Below are 17,911 nucleotides of genomic sequence, written 5' to 3' on the forward strand. Positions count from 1 at the left end.
TTCAGATTACTGGGGGCTGTTTCTGAGTGGGGCCATTATTCAGAACCCACTTTAGCAAAAGCTACAGAGAAATTCTAAAGACAGTAACCTTCCTAAAACTGCAGAAAAAAAGTAAAAGGTCTGCATTGACAGGGCACATGGTCAGTTAAGAAAATTGAGCTGCAAAAGCTATAGAAATTCCTGGGACAACTTTTGGCCCCCTTCTCACCTCCTCTACCACACGGGTCTGTGCAACATGTGGTTGCCTTGTGGGTGTCTGACGTTGTGCACAGGGAGCCAAATGGCCCTTGTGTGTACACTGGGGGTATCTGGGAGACTGAGCCATCAATCCTGACTCTGATAGCCTTCCTAGAGTTTGACATGAGGGCAGTGAAGCTGCGTGCCAAGTGCTGCCACAGTGTGAGCGACAGTTAAGTTGAAAAAGGCATGGGTCAAAGGACTGACTGCATTAAGTCAATGCAAACAGCATCCAGGAGGGGTAGGAATTCTTTTCAAAATGTAGTAAAGAGAATGTCACCTGTATTCTTATGAGCTATCCATGAGGAATTCCTGGGCATCTATCAAGCACTGGTCCAGGATAAGAATCAGCCCCAACAGCTCCCACTCCAAGCAAATTCAGATAAGACCTTGAGAGGAACCTGCACATCCTATTTACCTTGGGCTGATCTGCTTGGTAAGAGGGCTAAGCTGTGAGGGGAACACCAGCCAAAACAGGGGCAATTTTCAGAGAGTAAAAGAATCTTCTTACCTTGTATTTTTTTCTTTTGGATATCTCAGTTAATCTAGTTGGATACAAACATAAGGGATAGCCCAGCAACTTAGTTTCAGAGTTGACACTGTAAAATTGTAAATGTACATTGTGCAGCAACAGAGTATAAGACAAAGAAACATGAAATGATGGCCCATTCAAAGGAAGAAGATAGTAATCCAGAATCCATCACAAAAGACCTGATTGGAGAGGATGTGGAGAAATACCTAGAGTTATTTACTATTGGTGAGAATGTAAAATGATGCAGCTACTATGGAGGACAGTTTGTAAGTTCTTCAGAAATTAATATATAGAATTATCATACGACCGGGCAATTCCACTTCTAAGTATATGCCCCAAAGGCTTCTAAGTACTCCAATAGATATTTGCATTTCCAATATCCATAGCTGCATTATTCACAATTGCCAAAAGGCTGAGGCAGCCCAACTCTCCATCAAGTAATGAAAGGATAAATAAAACATTGTATGTAAGTACAATTAAATATTATCCAGCCTGAATAAGAAATGAACTTTTGATGCATGCAATAAAATGGGTGAATCTTGAAGACATCATTCATAATGTCATAAGCCAGACAGAAACGGACAAATATTGCATGATTTCATGAAAATGAAATGATTGGAATAAGTGAACTCATAGAGTCACAATCTAGAATATAGCTTCCCCGGTGACAAGGTGTGGTTACAGAAAGCAGAGTAAGGCTTACTCTACATGGTTTCTACTTGACTTGATTGTAACTTTTGATAATAAATAGATGGAAATTTTACTACACATATTTTAGCAAAGTAGAGCTGCATGCAGAGGACTCAAGGCTTTACCCTCTGTAGGAAGAGACCACCTGAGGCAGGGCAAGCATCTCTCAATTGGGACACTGTTGCTAGACTGTGGATATGCAAAGTACGATTGTGTGAATGTAATGAACAGTACTAGATTATACATATGAATGGGATTAAGTGAATTTTTTTGTTTTATTTATGATTCTAAAATCAAACAGAATGAAAACATAGGGCTGAACAACATAACTAAAAATCCCACTATAAAAGATGGATTATAGTTGATAGTATAATTATTAAAATATTCTTTCATGAATTTACAAATATACCTCAGAGATGCAAGGTATTGACAATAAGATGGTATGTTGAAACACTGTATTTTATGCCTGATTTTCCTATAAATCTATGTCTCTAATAATAACAGTCTTCGTCTTCAATATTCTTAGAAGAAATGGTAATGAGGAGGCAGGAGAAAAATTAACAATTATATCCAAATTTAACAACCGAAGGGGACAATCTAAATTTTTACCTGAAATTCTGTGATTATGTTGATTGCTACCTATAAATGGAGATTTATGCTTAATTTTGTAAGTTGAGGAGGAGTCTGACAGAAGTAAATTTGGAGAGGATATACTAGGCCCCTCAAGAAGGCATAGACTGTGTTTAGAAAATTGCCAGCATTTAGTACTGGTGCTCCATAAACCATATGATGAGAAATTTCTCTGCTAAGGTACAATGATTCCTGAATTCCATGCACATGATTGAGATTTTATCCCCTGGGGAATGGGAGTACTCTTAATTTTTTTTTTTGAGCAAATTAGTAGTATCATCAAATTGTTAACTTTCATACACATTCTTTCAGCATGGGTGGTTGTGCTCTAGAGGTGAGGGAACAAACACAGAGAGTGATGAGGCATTAGCTCAGTAAGGCAGGAGAGAATTCAGTCCGAATTAGAGCAATGTTGATGAGCAAGAAGACCAGTAGATCTATGAGGCATTCTTGAAATGCACAAATTTGATTTAGCATAAAGATCACATGAGTGACATGGGCAAGGAGGAGTTGGAGGAAATGAGTCTTATTCTTCTAAGTTTGTCCAAACCACTGGGGCAAGATGATAGATTCATTTACCAATTTGGAAGCTAAATGAGAATGAATATGTTAATCTAAACATAAAAAATGACAAATTTGAAATCACTTTAAAATATTTAAATGAGCTTTCTATACAAAGTATAGAGCCAAGCAATACTTTTTTATCAAATATATAGATTTTGAATCATTCTGACACTGATAATTCTGCATAGTGTAAATCCTGTTTTCCTAAAAGTGAAGTGCAAAACAAAAGTTCCCAAGACCAAAGGGCCATTTAAATCCTCTCATCAAATACACTCATGAGAGAACATGATGCAGAACCACTTTTGTCAGGAATAGGTGGGGGATAGAGCCTCCATTCTGCTGAGACAGATACTATCAAGAGCAGTCCAGTAATCAATTTGAGGCACAGGTCACTCAGCATACCAGGTGCTGACTTCTATTCTTCAAAGTTCAGTTCAGAGTATTATATCAACTCTCTCAGAGATTCTGTGAGCTACGTATATGTTCTAGTTTGCTAGCTGCCAGAATGCAACATACCAGAAATGGAATGGTTTTTAAAAGGGAAATTTAATATTTCCTCATTTACAGTTCTAAGGATGAAACAATGTCCCAATTAAACCAAGTCTGTAGAAACATCCAACCAAAGGCATCCTTGGAAAGATACCTTGGTTCAGGAAGGCAGATGAAGTTCAGTGTTTCTCTCTCAAGCAAGAAGGCACATGGCGAACATAGTCAGGACTTCTCTCTCAACTGTAAGGGCACAGGACAAAAACAGTCCCAACTGCTAGCTTTCTCTCCTGGCTTCTGGTTTCATGAAGTTCCCAGGGATGCATTTTCCTTCTTCATCTCCAAAGTGCTGCTTGGTGGACTCTCTCCTTCGACATGCTGCAGCATTCTCTGCTATCTCTGAATCTCTCATTCTCCAAAATGTCTCCTCTTTTATTGGACACCAGAAACTAATCAAGACCCGCCCAAATGGGTGGAGACATGCCTCTTCCTAATCCATTTTAACAACTACCTTTGATTAAATCACATCTCCAAGGAGATGATCTAGTTACAGTTTCAAACATACAATACTGAATAGAGATTAGGAGAAATGGCTGCCTTAAGAAAATGGGATTAAGATTAAAACATGGCTTTTCTAGGGTACATACATCATTTCAAACCAGCACAACATACATCCCTCAGTAAATCCCTTTTGGGCAAATCAGTTTGGAAGACTATGTTCTTTGTAATAGTGAACTTTGAACACTACCAGGTGTCACTGAAAACCTGGGCATTCATAAATTGTCCAAGGTGAGAGTATTTTAGCTTGGAAGAAGAATTCAGAAGATAGATTGGAATAGTTGCAGGACATCTCATCAAAAAGAATGGGGAAATTCAACTTCCCCAAGTAGAATTCTTGATATTCTCACAAGCAGTGCAGACAACCAAAGCTATAGGCTGAGCCCCCATCTCGGGGTATGTTCATGTGAAAATTAACCCTACAAAGGATAGGTCAAGGCTACCTAAAATTAGGGGTGAGAATCACCCCCAGGAGGACGTCTTTTGTTGCACAGATGTGGCCTCTCTCTCCAGCCAACACAACCAGCAAATTCACCACCTTTCCCCTGTCTACAAGGGACATGATTCCCAGGGGTGTGGACCTTCCTGGCAACATGGGACAGAAATCTTAGAACGAGCTGAGACTCAGAATCAAGGATTGAGAAAACCTTCTCAACCAAAAGGGGGAAGAGAGAAATGGGACAAAATAAAGTGTCAATGGCTGGGAGATTCCAAATAGAATTGAGGGGTTATCCTGGAGGTTATTCTTATGCATTAAATAGATATGACATTGTTAGCCAAGATGTAATGAAGAGGCTGGAGGGAACTGCCTGAAAATGTAGAATGTGTTCCAGTAGCCATGTTTCTTGAAGATGATTTTATAATGATATACCTTTTACAATGTGACTGTGTGATTGTGAAAACCTTGTGTCTGATGCTCATTTTATCTACCTTATGAACAGATGAGTAAAACATACGGATTAAAAATAAATAATAGGGGGAAAATGATAAATTTAGATTGAAATGCTTGTGATCAACGAAAGGGAGGGGTAAGTGATATGGTATGTACGAATCTTTTTCTGCTTTCTTTTTCTGACTAGAGGCAAATGTCCCAAGAAATTATCTTGATGATGAATATGCAACTATGTGATGACATTGTGAATTACTGATTATACATGTAGAAGAGAGTGATCAAAAGTTAAGAACATTTGTGGTTGGTGTTTTTTTGATATTTAAAAAAATTAAAATAAAAAAAGAGAGATAAGGAAATGTAAATGATCTAAAAAGTAATAGGAGAAGAAAGAGAGATGACACTCAAGGACAAGTATTTTCAAAATGAAACTATATTCATCAGGGACAAACACTTCACAGAAGTATGTTGAGAACAAAAATAAAATTTGCTGAGTTTGGGAACAAAATATTAATGATAACTTTAACAAGAAAAATATGCATGGAGATTTCATTTTGTATTCTAGATGAAATTATATTGCAAGTATTATTTTTCCCTTAATGATTGTACTTTCCCGTTTAATAGTCTAAAATGATGCTGAGATTGCCACAATAGTCTAGAAATATGGCCATGCAAAATATGTTTGAAATAAGATTGAAATAAGATTATTTTCAGCCATTCTTCCTCACTGCCTAATAACATAATGATCATTGATAAATATTTAAGTAATTTATGTATATACAAAGTACATTTCTCATTCCTATGGAATAAAAAGATGTATGACAAGATAACTGGTTTCACAGAGATTGCAATCTATTGGGATAACAATCAACCAAGGACTATAGTGGTAAGAATAGAAGATTATGAGGAGTGTAAGAAAGGAGATCCACGGTTTGGTCGGAGAGACTCTAAGCGGAAGAAAAACTGTGATAAGACTTTGAGAAAAATTTAGAATATAAATAAAGTAGAAAAAGTAGGGGCATTTCAGTGATGGAGATGGCAATGGCTAAAATCCTAAGGAAGAAGTGTTCACACTATTATCTGTGGAACCATGAGTAAAGTTCCTTGAAAAAGAGGAGATGTGATTGAAAAGGAGAGTTGCCAGACTTGGGAGAATTTCAGTTCAGGATATTGTTCTTTCCTCCACACAAGACCATAGAGGATGTAGCATATGTGCCTACTCAGAAAATTAATATAAAAGTGAAGGTTTATAAACTGGCTGGGTAGAGTCCAACAAGGAAAAAAATTCCCATGAGACATCAGTTAAAGGAATGTCCAGACCTAACACCAAAATAAAAAGTAAAAAGCCATCAAGTAAGAATCATCAACATTGGTGCCTGTCACATGAGAAGAGTTGAAGATGTCCATAGTTCTGCAGGTCATTGAAGAATTGAGGAAGAAAACAGTATTGACATATGCACATCAAAAGAAAATTTTTTGGAAAAGAAAGCAAGTTGGTCAGGTATTCGAAACATGGATTTTTAACAAGACACGGTCATTGAACAGATATCCATCAAGCAACCGTGGGACTTCAGGTCTGAGATGTCAGAGGAGATTCTTGATCATTCCAAGCTGGCATACCAGAAGAAACTATGAAAATGAAGTATACATAGGATTAGTTTTCTATCGCTGCATACAAATTACTACAAAATTAGCAGCTTAGACATTAGCCATTTATTGTCTCTCAGTACTCAGGTCAAAGTCCAGGTATGGCTGAACTTGTTCCAAGTTCAGTTTTCCAAGACTTAAACCAAAGTTACCACTGCTCCTTATCTTGGGATACTCTTCAGAGAATTGAGTTCCCTGAAGTTTTAGACATGAAGCCTAATCTGTTGCTGACTATTGATGAGAGGTCAATCTCAGAGCATATATTTTTATTTAAAAAGATATTCCAGCACCCAAATTATTGGCTATGTTGGTAATCATTAATTTCCAAAGCTAAAGGGCAGAGCTGGACAAATGTCATAAATGTTGAAAAAAGAATTACGGGAGCAAGAGACCAAGGTGAAGTGACAAGGTTCAAAATGTTCATAGTGTGTGAAAATCTGTTGCTTTTCTTCCTTACTTCTCATGAAATATTTAAATCAAATGTCTTAAAGAGGGATATAGAGTTTAACAATATACTGAAAGTATTTTTTGAAATATTGGGCAGACATATTATTAAGAAAGAAAGTTTTCTTAATATGAATACAATAAACAAACATTTTTAAAAATGGTCAATAAGCAGAGCCGAGGAACTGAGAGGCTGAAAGCTGGAGCCTGTGCAGAGTCATGGAGCCCATGGGAGTGCATGGAAGGGAGCTGGGGACAAGGAATTGAGCCAGGCCAAGTCCCTTGGGCATGCTGCCCTCACCAGCACAGCCCAGTGACCAACGACTCATCCCACACCCCATGCACCTGAACCACATCACCTGCTCCCACTCCCCATGCTCGGGCACCCCTGCCCCACCAACCACAGTGCATGTAACTGCCCCACACACCCACCCCAAATGCAGCTCAACTCACCTCTTCTGTACCCTTTCTGAGCACTAGTTCCCCCTCCCTGTTTCCTGCAGGCTGCTGCCAGTGTATAAAGGCTGCAGACACTGACCTCCATTACCCGGCTACCCTGGAGTGTCGCACAGCCACACTCTGTCCCACCCTCTGCTCTGCCTATCAGTTTACGACTTTCCTAGTCCTGCACATGCCCACTACCCCCAGTCTTGTCCTTCAGCTCTGGCCACCTCAGTTTACAACACACCTAGAGCCGTGCATGCACTCAGGCATCTAATCACTTCATTCAGCTCTGGGAATTTCCATTTATAGCAGTCCGAGAACTGTGTGTGTGTACAGCCCTCAGCCACATTTTTTAGCTCTGAAAAAGTGCTGAAGTGTTATCAACCTTTGCTGCTGGATAACATCGGCCACCAACCTATGAAGGTAAATGCCAACCTGCTGCCACAGCTCTAAACATACACACAGAGTGCCCCACACTTTAGACCAGTGCACACCAGGGTTACACCACCCAGACCAGTGTACTCACATAGCTATATTCTCCCTGGCCATGGGCACCCATGTTCACAAGCATCAGCATAACATCCTCAACCTGGGCCTGTATTTACCCTAAAACAAATCACTTCACTGAGCGCCCACCCAGTATTCTGCTATATGCAACACAACCATCCCACAAAATACAAGGCCTTAGATTACTGAAAGAAATCAACCCCCAATGTAAATCAATCAGGATATTTACATGCAATGAAAACAACAGAAGATAACTAATCATATCACAATGCCGACAGATATAGCCCTGATTAATGACCAAATTATAACACCAGAGGAGGTACAGATTTTGGAGCAATTAATCAAAGATGTTCAGACAAATATACTTAATAAATCAAGTGGATGGCAAATCACATAAAGGAGATTAAGAAGACAGAAGAAGAGCATAAAGAAGAATTTGAAACTATAAATAGAAAAATAGCAGATATAATAGAGATTTATGACTCTATGGACCAAATAAAAACACATTAAAGGCACACAGCACCAGATTTGAAGAGACAGAAGAAAGAACAAGCAATACAGAGGACAGGATAACAGACTTCGAAGACTCAAAACAGCAAATGGTAAAAAAAAGATTGAAAAATTTGAACTGGATCTCAGAGAAATGATAAACAAAACAAACTGCACAAGTTAACAATCACTGGTGTTCAGAAGGAGAATAGAGGAGAAAAGTGCTAGGAAGAGCAGTTGAGGACATAATGGGGGGAAACTTCCCAACCCTCATAAAGGATATAAATATACAAGCCAAAGAAACCCAATGAACTCCAAACAGAATAAATCCAAATAGGCCTTCCCCAAGGCACATACTAATTAGTTTGTCAAATGTTGAAGAGAAGCAGAAAAACCTGAAAGTTGCAAGAGAAAAACAATCTACTACATACAAGGGAGACCAAAAAAGACTGAGCTCTGATAACTCAACTAGCACCATGGAGATGAGAAGACAGTGGAATGATATAATCAAGACCCTGAAAGAGAAAAACTTCCAGGCGGGAATTCTGTACCCAGCCAAACAGTCCTTCAAAACTGAGGGAGAGATTATAAGTTCTCACAGACAAATAAGTTCTGAAAGAATTTGTCAAAAAGAGACTGGCCCTACAAGAAACACTAAAAGGAGTTCTGCCAGCTGAAAAAAATGACAGGAGAGGGAGTTATGGAGGAGGGCCAATAAGGGCAATTTAAAGGATAAAAAGAGAAGAAGGAAAAGAATATATAGTTTTGACAAACAAAATTCAAAAAGAAATAAGATGGTGGATTCAAGAAATGCCTGTTCAGTAATAACTTTGAATGTTAATGGACTGAAATTACCAATTAAAAGGTACAGATTAGAGAGTGGATTAAGAAACATAAACAGATATACATTATTTACAAAAGACTCATCTTAGATACATGTATATTAATAGATTGAAAGTGAAAAATGGAAAAAGATTTTCCATACAAGTTGTAACCCAAAGAAAGTAGGAGTAGCAACACTAATATCTTACAAAATAGACTTTAAATGTTAAGTCATCATAAGAGACAAGAAGGACACTATACACTAATTAAAGGCTCAATTCATCAAGAACATGTAGACATCATAAAGATTTATGCTCACAATGAAGGACTTCCAAAATACACAGGACGGACATCGGCAGAACTGAAGGGAATGACAGATGTTTCAACAGTAATAGTAGAAGACTTCAGTACACCACTTCCTTCTATAGGTAGAACAACCAGACAGAAAATCAACAAAGAAATATAGAAGTTAAATAACTGCATAAATCAGACCTAAAAGACATATGTAGGTCATTACTCCCAAAAGCACCAGAATATACCTTCTTCTCTAGTGCTCATGGAACATTCTCCAGGATAGGTCATATGTTGAGACACAAAACAGGTCTTTATAAATTTAAAAACATTGAAATTATTCAAAGCATATTCTCTGATCACAATAGCATGAACCTGGATTTCAATAACCACCAAAAAATGAGAACATTCACAAATATAGGGAGATTAAATAGCACACTCTTAAACAACTAGTAGGTCAAAGAAGATATTGCTAGAAAAATCAGTAGCTCTCTGGAGAGGAATGAAAATGAGAATACAACTCATCAAAATTTACGGGATGTGTGCTGAGAGGGAAATTTATTGCCCTAAATGCCTATATTAAAAAAAAGAAAAAGCAAAGATCGAGTATTTAAAAGCACACCTGTAGGAACTTGAGAAAGAACAACAAAGTAACTCCGAAGCAAATAGAAGAAGAGAAATAACAAAGATTAAAGCAGAGGTAAATGAATGGGACAACAAAAGAACAATAGAAAGAATCAATAAAATCAAAGGTGGGTTATTTGAGAAAATAGTAAAATTGATGGGCCATTAGCAAGACTGAAAAAGAGAAAAAGGGAGAAGATGCAAATCAATGAATCAAAAATGAGAAGGGGTGCATTACCTCAGACCCAGAAAGAATGAAAGAAATCATAAGAGGATACTATGAACAACTATATACCAACAAATGAGAGAACTTACATGAAATGCACAAATTCTTGGAAACACAAAACAAGATACACTGACTCACGAAGAAACGGAAGAGTTCAACAAACCAGTCACAAGTAGAGATTGAATCAGTCTTCAAAAATCTTCCTACAAAGAAAAGCCCAGGGCCAGATAGCTTCACAGGGGAACTTTATCAAGCATTCCAAAAAGAATTAACACTAATTCCGCTCAAATTTTTCCTAAAATTGAGCAAAAAGGAACTGTAACTCATTTTATGAAGCTAATACCATTTTAATACCAAAACCAATAAAACAAAGGAAAACTTCAGACCATCTCCTTGTCATGGTTAGGGACATGTGTCAATTTGGCCAAGTTGTGGTACCTGCTTATCTGAGTGGGCAAGTGCTGGCCTGTCTGTTGCAATGAGGACATTTCATAGGATTAGGTCATGATCACATCAGCTGCATCCACAGCTGATTCCATTTGTAATCATCCAAAGGAGAGTGTCTTCTGCAATTAATGATCCTAAATCTAATCACGGGAAGCCTTTTAAAAAGGATTCAGAGGAGACAGGTTCCATTCCTGCTTCAGCTGGTGAGCCTCTCCTGTGGAGTTCTTCCAGACCCTCCATCGGAGTCGTCAGCTTTGCAGCCTGCGCTGTGGATTTCAGACTCTGCATTCCTGCAGTCATGTGAGACACTTTTATAAATTTTAGATTTGCAAGTGTTCCCTGTTGATTCTGTTTCTCTAGAGAACCCTGACTAATACACTCCTTAATGAATATAGATGCAAAAATTCTCAACAAAATATTAGCAAATTGAATACAAGAACTCATGAAAAGAATTAGATACCACACCCAGGTGGGTTTTATACCAGGAATGCAAGGGTGGTTCAACGTAAAAAAATCAATTAACGTATTGCAGCACTTTAACAAATCAAAAGGGAAAAACTGCAACACTTAGACACTGCTGGTTGTAATGTGTAATGGTGCAGCCACCATGGAAGACTGTTTGCCATTCCTTAGGAAACTAATTATCAAGTTGCCCTATGGCCAAGCAATAGCACTACTTGTTATATACTCAGGAAAGTTGAAAGCAATGACACAAGCAGACATTTACCCACTGATGTTCATAGCAGCATGATTCACAATCTCAAAAAGATGGAAACAAACCAAAAGCCCATCAACAGATGAGTAGATCAACAAAATGTGCTATATATGTATGATGGAATTTCATGCAGCAGTAAGAAAAACTGATGTTGTGAAGCACATGACAAGATGGATGAGTCTTGAGGACAAAATGCTGAGTGAAATAAGCCAGACACAAAAGGATAGCTACTGTATGATTGCACTTTTATGATTATACCACCAGTAAAGTGGTATAATCAGAGGCCTATAACACAGAATATAGGAGACTTAGAGATACATAAATGTTAACGATGGGTGAACCAATAGCTCAAGAGGTTGAACTCCAATGTAAGGAAATAGATAGGAGTGAAGGTGGTTCTCTAGTGCGTCTGTAAATAATATTAACATATTGAAGGTGAACAAGAATCAAGGGGGTTGTATGAATCTACATGTCACACTGATTAACACTAGAAATATGAATTAGTTCTTGCAAGAATTACATTGAAGATATGATTTGTGAACAAAGAGAGTTTAAGTTCAGGATACAGGGGTAAAAGTGCTATTCCATGCTATGAGCTATGTTCAACAGGAAACTATCAGCACCACCACAGCAACAGCACACGTAAATAATGGGGTAGGGACAAGAGTTAAGAGGAGGTTTAGATTTCCTATTTGGCAAGGGTGTGTTTATTGGTGTTTTTTCTCTTGGGAACAATGAAATTATCTAAAATTGAGAGTGTGGATGGACTGTGGACTTTGGGTATTATACATGATGCCCGATGAAGGCAGGTGGTTGAAGGATGCACTGACTCAGAAGTAGATTGACTAAATGATGGTACATACTTATGAATGAAAGTTGTGCTGCTACAAAAAGGAACAAAGTCGTAAGGCTTGTAATGTTGTGAATGAACATGTGGGACATATGATGAGACAAAATAAGCCAGAAACAAACCAACAATGGTATGGTCACCTTCAGAAAAATATTTAAAAGAAAACAGGGGTTAGATTGTAAGCTTTAATAGCAGATGCATTAAGTCCAGAGTGGTAATTATTTTTTCTGGATTTGAGAGGCTGCTTTATATATATAATGTGATATTTACAGGTAAGAACAAAGCAGAACAGGTTGAGGTTAAAGCAATTCAGAACACAGGGCTAAGGAAGACCATGTCTTATATTAGAAATACACATATGTTTTGAGAGCAATGGAAGAAAGATTTTTTGGTCTGTAGCTGAAATTTTCTGCAGTGCATAATCTAACTCAGGCCATCTCTATAACTCATTTGAACAATTGAAATACAGGGAACACAGAATAAGAAAGAGGTCTTTAATGCTATATAAATTACTGCAATTCCTGGAAATATCCTAGAGTACATTAACCAGATAATCGAAAACTATTGGCAAGGTCCCTTAAAGGATGGGGAAAAGAATATGGAGCTATTAAACCTTATCATCAGGGAATCCCCTAAAACTGTGTCAAACTTTAGCGACAGCCAAATCAATAGGCCATGCCCTTGATCAGGAGGATTACTCTTGTGAAGCTTATGTAGGTAGTGAAGAAACTTAGACAACCTATAGGCATACCTCAGAATTACTTCTGGAAGCCTTCTTTGTTGCTCAGATTTATCCTCATTCTCTCTAATGCTAACTCTGCAAGTGAAATCATTGCCATCCCCCCTATGTGGGACATGACATCCAGGGGTGAAAGCTTCCCTAGAGATGTGGGAGATGACTCCCAGGAATGAATCAAGATTTGGCATAGTGGAATCATAATTCCATTGTGACCAAAAGGGGGAAAAGAAGTGTAACTAAAAAAGTATCAGTGGCAGAGGGAGCTCAAATAGAGTCAAAAGACTACTCTGGAGGTTGCTCTTACTCAAGCTTAGACCTTGCTACCTATTATAATCTGCCAACCCCCAATCAGGACCATTCCAATCCTAAAGAACCTGTAGGGCAGTATATAAGATTCCACAAGGGTTCCATGCACTAGAGTAACTTTACAGAAACACACAACCTCCAGATGGTTCCTTGATGAAATCTAGTCCAGCCTCTCCAGAACATCAGACTGTTTCATCTCCCTACCCCATATTAGTGGCAGACCCTTCCAATATGAAGAATGCAAAAGTTAGAGAGGGTTGGAAAGATCAAAGTTGAGGGTGGATTTATAGATAGAATATTGGATTTAACAAATGAATATTAATGCTGAATCATTAAATTGCTATCACTTTTAATCTCCAGTATCATAAAGTAGCTAGAAGTAAAAACCATGGAGTTATAGCCCATGTCAAACTCTGAAATATGCTGTGCAGCTAATTGTGGTGTCATGCTTTGAAATTCTTTTTTGTATATATGGCTTTTGTTCACAAAAAAGAAGGAAACAAATTGGTTGTTATGATAAAAAAAAATTTAAGCCTTCTTGCCTCCTATATTCTTAAGCAGCTAGAAGGAAAATATAGGAGTTCATACGGTAGCCCATGACAAACTCTGAGATCTGTCCTGTAACAACTTGTTGAAGAGTGATTTGAAAACTATTACTTTTTTATATCTTTGCTTTGTATATATGTGATACTATTCAAGAAAAAAGTTTTTTAAAAAATGACCAATAATGGAAATTCATAGCATACAAACTAAAAATGACCATCAAGACATGAAAAGTTTCTAAGCCTCATTGGAAGTTGTCAGTGAAATAGAAAAGGAAAATCAATGAGATCTCACTAATCACCTACTAGCTTTCCTTCTTGGAAGAAATATGAATTATCATAAGTTTCTAGATAGCAACATCCATATATATTAAAATTTACTACCCTAAGAGAAAGAAACATGGGCAATTAGGAAGAATCAGACTTCCACCTCAGAGTCAGAGGAAGGATGGACAGTGACTCCAGAGGTCTTGTCTTAGTTAAGCATGATGTGACAAGATTCATGAATTCCCAGCCATGACCTAGGCTTTGGATAACTGTTGGACACTGAATATGTCTCCTGATGAAATAGATTTCCCTCCGTTTTCATGTAACACACTTCTCCTCTCTCAAGAATCATAGAATCTCAGGGACAAGGTAACCATAGAAAGGTCTAGTCTCATAGACAACCCGGGAGGAGATGGCACAGCAGGTGATCAACCTGGCTGGGTAGATGTAGCTGTTAAATAAGAGTTTTATTTCAGGAAGAACTAACTGCATCATTCAGATTAGACAGAATTGAAATGTTCAGACTTTCAATGTTCTCTCTGCCCCGTTCTTAGGAAGACACCAAAGACCATAGAAATCTGTGCAAAATCATGGAAAAATTTAACTCATTATCAAAGAAATTCTTACTTTTAAAATATATATAACTATTTATTAAAATTTTAAAATCTACAATTCCTTTTCCCCAGCAATATTTCACTGGGTAATCTATTCCATATACATGAAAGTATTCCTGTGTAAGATAGAAAGGTGAGCCGTTTTGCTCCCTTCTTTTTTTGAGAGGTAAAAAAAAGAAAAGCTGTAAAACATTTTGTTGATTGACAGTTGCACTGATTGAATAAGGAATAGAAATTTCTCATTTTGCAATGTGAAGTAGATATTTAAGGGAGTAGTTTATTCCTATAAAAACAGATGTTTATGAAGTGTCACTGATAATGAAAAGCAAGATACAGAGTAATGAGTAATGTATGACCCAACTTTTGTAAGGACAAACAAATGAAATAGGATCCCCATTTATTCATATATATGCTCATTAAAATCAGGAAAAAATGAAAGAAATATATAAAAAAGGCAACTTACTTCAATTACCTGGAACTGAAGGGAGCTGCAGAAAGTAGGTTAACTTTTAAACTACAACTGCTTTGTTTCAGTTGTGTAAATGAGCTTTAACTTTATTTTATTTTACTACTTTATTACATTACAAATAGGAAAGAAATGAAATAAAGATTTAAGTTAGCAGTAATAATAGGTAATTGTGAATTTAATTAAAAGTGCTGTAATTTTTGTCTCAATTTTTCAACAATACAAGGATATATCCAGTGACCAAATAATTACTAAAATGAGATGAAGAAATATCAGCTTTCTATAAAACATTTTAAGATTTTCAAAAACACTTGGTCAATATTGCATATTATTTACAGAGTCATCAATACAATTATTTTCTTGCTGGATTATTTAAGAGCTTGTGCTTACACAAGGCAGATATATGATGCATATCAAAACTTCCCACTTGATCTTAAAGAAAATATTTAAATCTATTAAACAAGAGATTATTATACTATCTTCTAGATTTGGAAAACAACTTTAGAGATGAAAAGTAAAGACTCTCTGGATCTACCTGGATAGATCTCAATTTTGCCTTTTACTCCCAGATGATTTATATTTGGATCTTCAAGGAGTTCTGTAATATCATGGAAACCTTGGCTGCTTTTTGTCCCCAGTTACTTGGAAAGTGACCTCTAAAACTTTGGAACATCCAGTGAAGGAGGGGGATCATTTATTCTTCATAGGGCCAAGGAGAAGATGAGATAGTCACAGAATGGGCCTGCCAAGCATGCAGTTTTTGTTTTGGGACTGACCACACCAGAAAGACCAACCAGGAGATTAAGGGTTTGGGGCTTTGAATCAGATCATAGCAGCCCATCTACTGCAACTCTGGGAGGAGACAGGGCTGCAGATTGCATGCCACAGGCATATCACTTAGAGGTGTTTAATCGGACTCCATATAACCTGTGACACTTGGAGCCCCCAAGACCTTCTTGGATGATAAGGTACATCTCTGTTACAGGTCGGTGTTGTGTTCTGACTCCGTGTGTGTAGGACACAGATGCGTGCATTTAGGATACTCCTAGTCCTTTCCTTTTGCACATCTTCTTTTGGCTTGTTCTTATTTGTACCCTTTTACTATAATAAAACTATAATTGTAAGTAGAGTACTTTCAGCGAGCACCAAGAGTCACTATAGCTAACTTTGAAACCTGAAGGTATGTTAAGAGCCCCTGAATTTGTAGGCTGTTGGTCAGAAGCATGGAATCTTCAGCCCAGGATTGTGACTGTACCTGAAAGGCAACTTGGAGAGGATTTCCTTTAACCTGTGGAGTCTGTCCTACCTCTGGTATTTTGTGCCAAAATTATATTGGGTTATGCCACTATTTAGAGTTGTCAGAAGCTGTTCTTGCAGAAGTTGTAGATGTTGCAGAATTTTCTGTAGCCACAGAGATGCACCCCACTGGACCCCTGAATTTTTGAAGCTGAGCATGTAACCTAAATATTAAATATTGGAACATCCTCTAAAAAATATGACCAGCCCAAGAGAAAAGATCTAACAGTTTTGGCATGTAGATTCCCAACAACAAAGCCCAGCAGACAACTGTGTGATGAATGATGTGTTCATTGATTACAGATAGTTTGTTTGCCTCCCATTCCTTAATAGAAGCAAATATATAATTCAGGAGACAATTAAGGTGATTCAACCTTTCTAATAAAACTTGGAATGTTAGAGAATAAACAAACATAAAGAGAAAGTAATCAGAGGAAACAATCCCTAAAAGGAAAAAACAAAATTCCTTAAATTGAAATAACACAAAAGCTGTTATTTTTAATTCTCAAAGAGGCAAATAGATAGTTGTTGTCATGACAGAAGAGGTTTCTCTAAAAAAACTGAATAACAACAATATAAAGCTCTTCTATATTAAAAATTATCACTTCAGGAATGAAGGTAGAAAATAATCAGACTACAAAAAATGTATCCCCATGTCCCTTGTTTCGCAGTAATCTGGCTGAGACAATGAGCCCCAATGGAAAAATAAATTCAAGAAAGAGAAAGTCAAAGAATCTGGGAAGTTTCTGCTCACCCTGGAGGAAGAGTAGAGATTCCCCAAGAAGAGGGTGGGCAAGCTCCCAGGATGGCATGTGTGCCCAGAAACAGTACACACACAGAGAATACTGTAGCAAGTCATAAATTTCTGGAAGGTAAGAGGTAGGGTATAAAATTTCCAGTGACTGAATCAACACGTGATTGAAAACGAATTTTGTCTTTAGCACCAGACATGGAAGGAAAGTTGAAATATTCTGGAAAAACTGCTAGAAGACCCAAAGCTGAATTTAATGATGACAAGATACTATTGATAAACATGTTTGTGAAAAAGAATAATAGTGATATTTAACTCTTATACTGAAGAGTAAATGACTTGATAAATGTAAAGCAATTAGATCAGCACCTAAGAATAGTAAGAGTGACAATGATATTACCTGTGATGATGTTGATACTTATGATTAGTGAGAGTTGCAAAGATTTTGGGGTTAGGCCTCTGGGAATCTTGTCTCCCCTTTTAGTTGTGTTATCCTGGAAAATTTATGCAAACTCTATATGCCTCAGTAATTCTATCTGTAACATGTGCATGGTGTTGGTATCTACTTCATAAATTAAATCCAAGAGTTTGATTACAGTAGGCAAGGCTAGATACCATACCTTCCTTTCTTGATAACCTACTGAGAAAGTGTGTGGTGATTTGTCACAGCAACAATAGAATTGAATAATGCAAGCATGGCTGTGTAAGTCATATCTGCCTTTCTAAACTCAGGCTCTATCATACTCCAATTTTGAGATCACTATGTTTCGACTGGGATCACCTGGATATTTCAGGATAACATCTTAAGGGAAAAAAAATTCATTTTGCATGTAAGGTG

The sequence above is a fragment of the Tamandua tetradactyla genome, chromosome 24, assembly GCF_023851605.1.
Source record: "Tamandua tetradactyla isolate mTamTet1 chromosome 24, mTamTet1.pri, whole genome shotgun sequence".
Classification (NCBI taxonomy): Eukaryota; Metazoa; Chordata; class Mammalia; order Pilosa; family Myrmecophagidae; genus Tamandua; species Tamandua tetradactyla.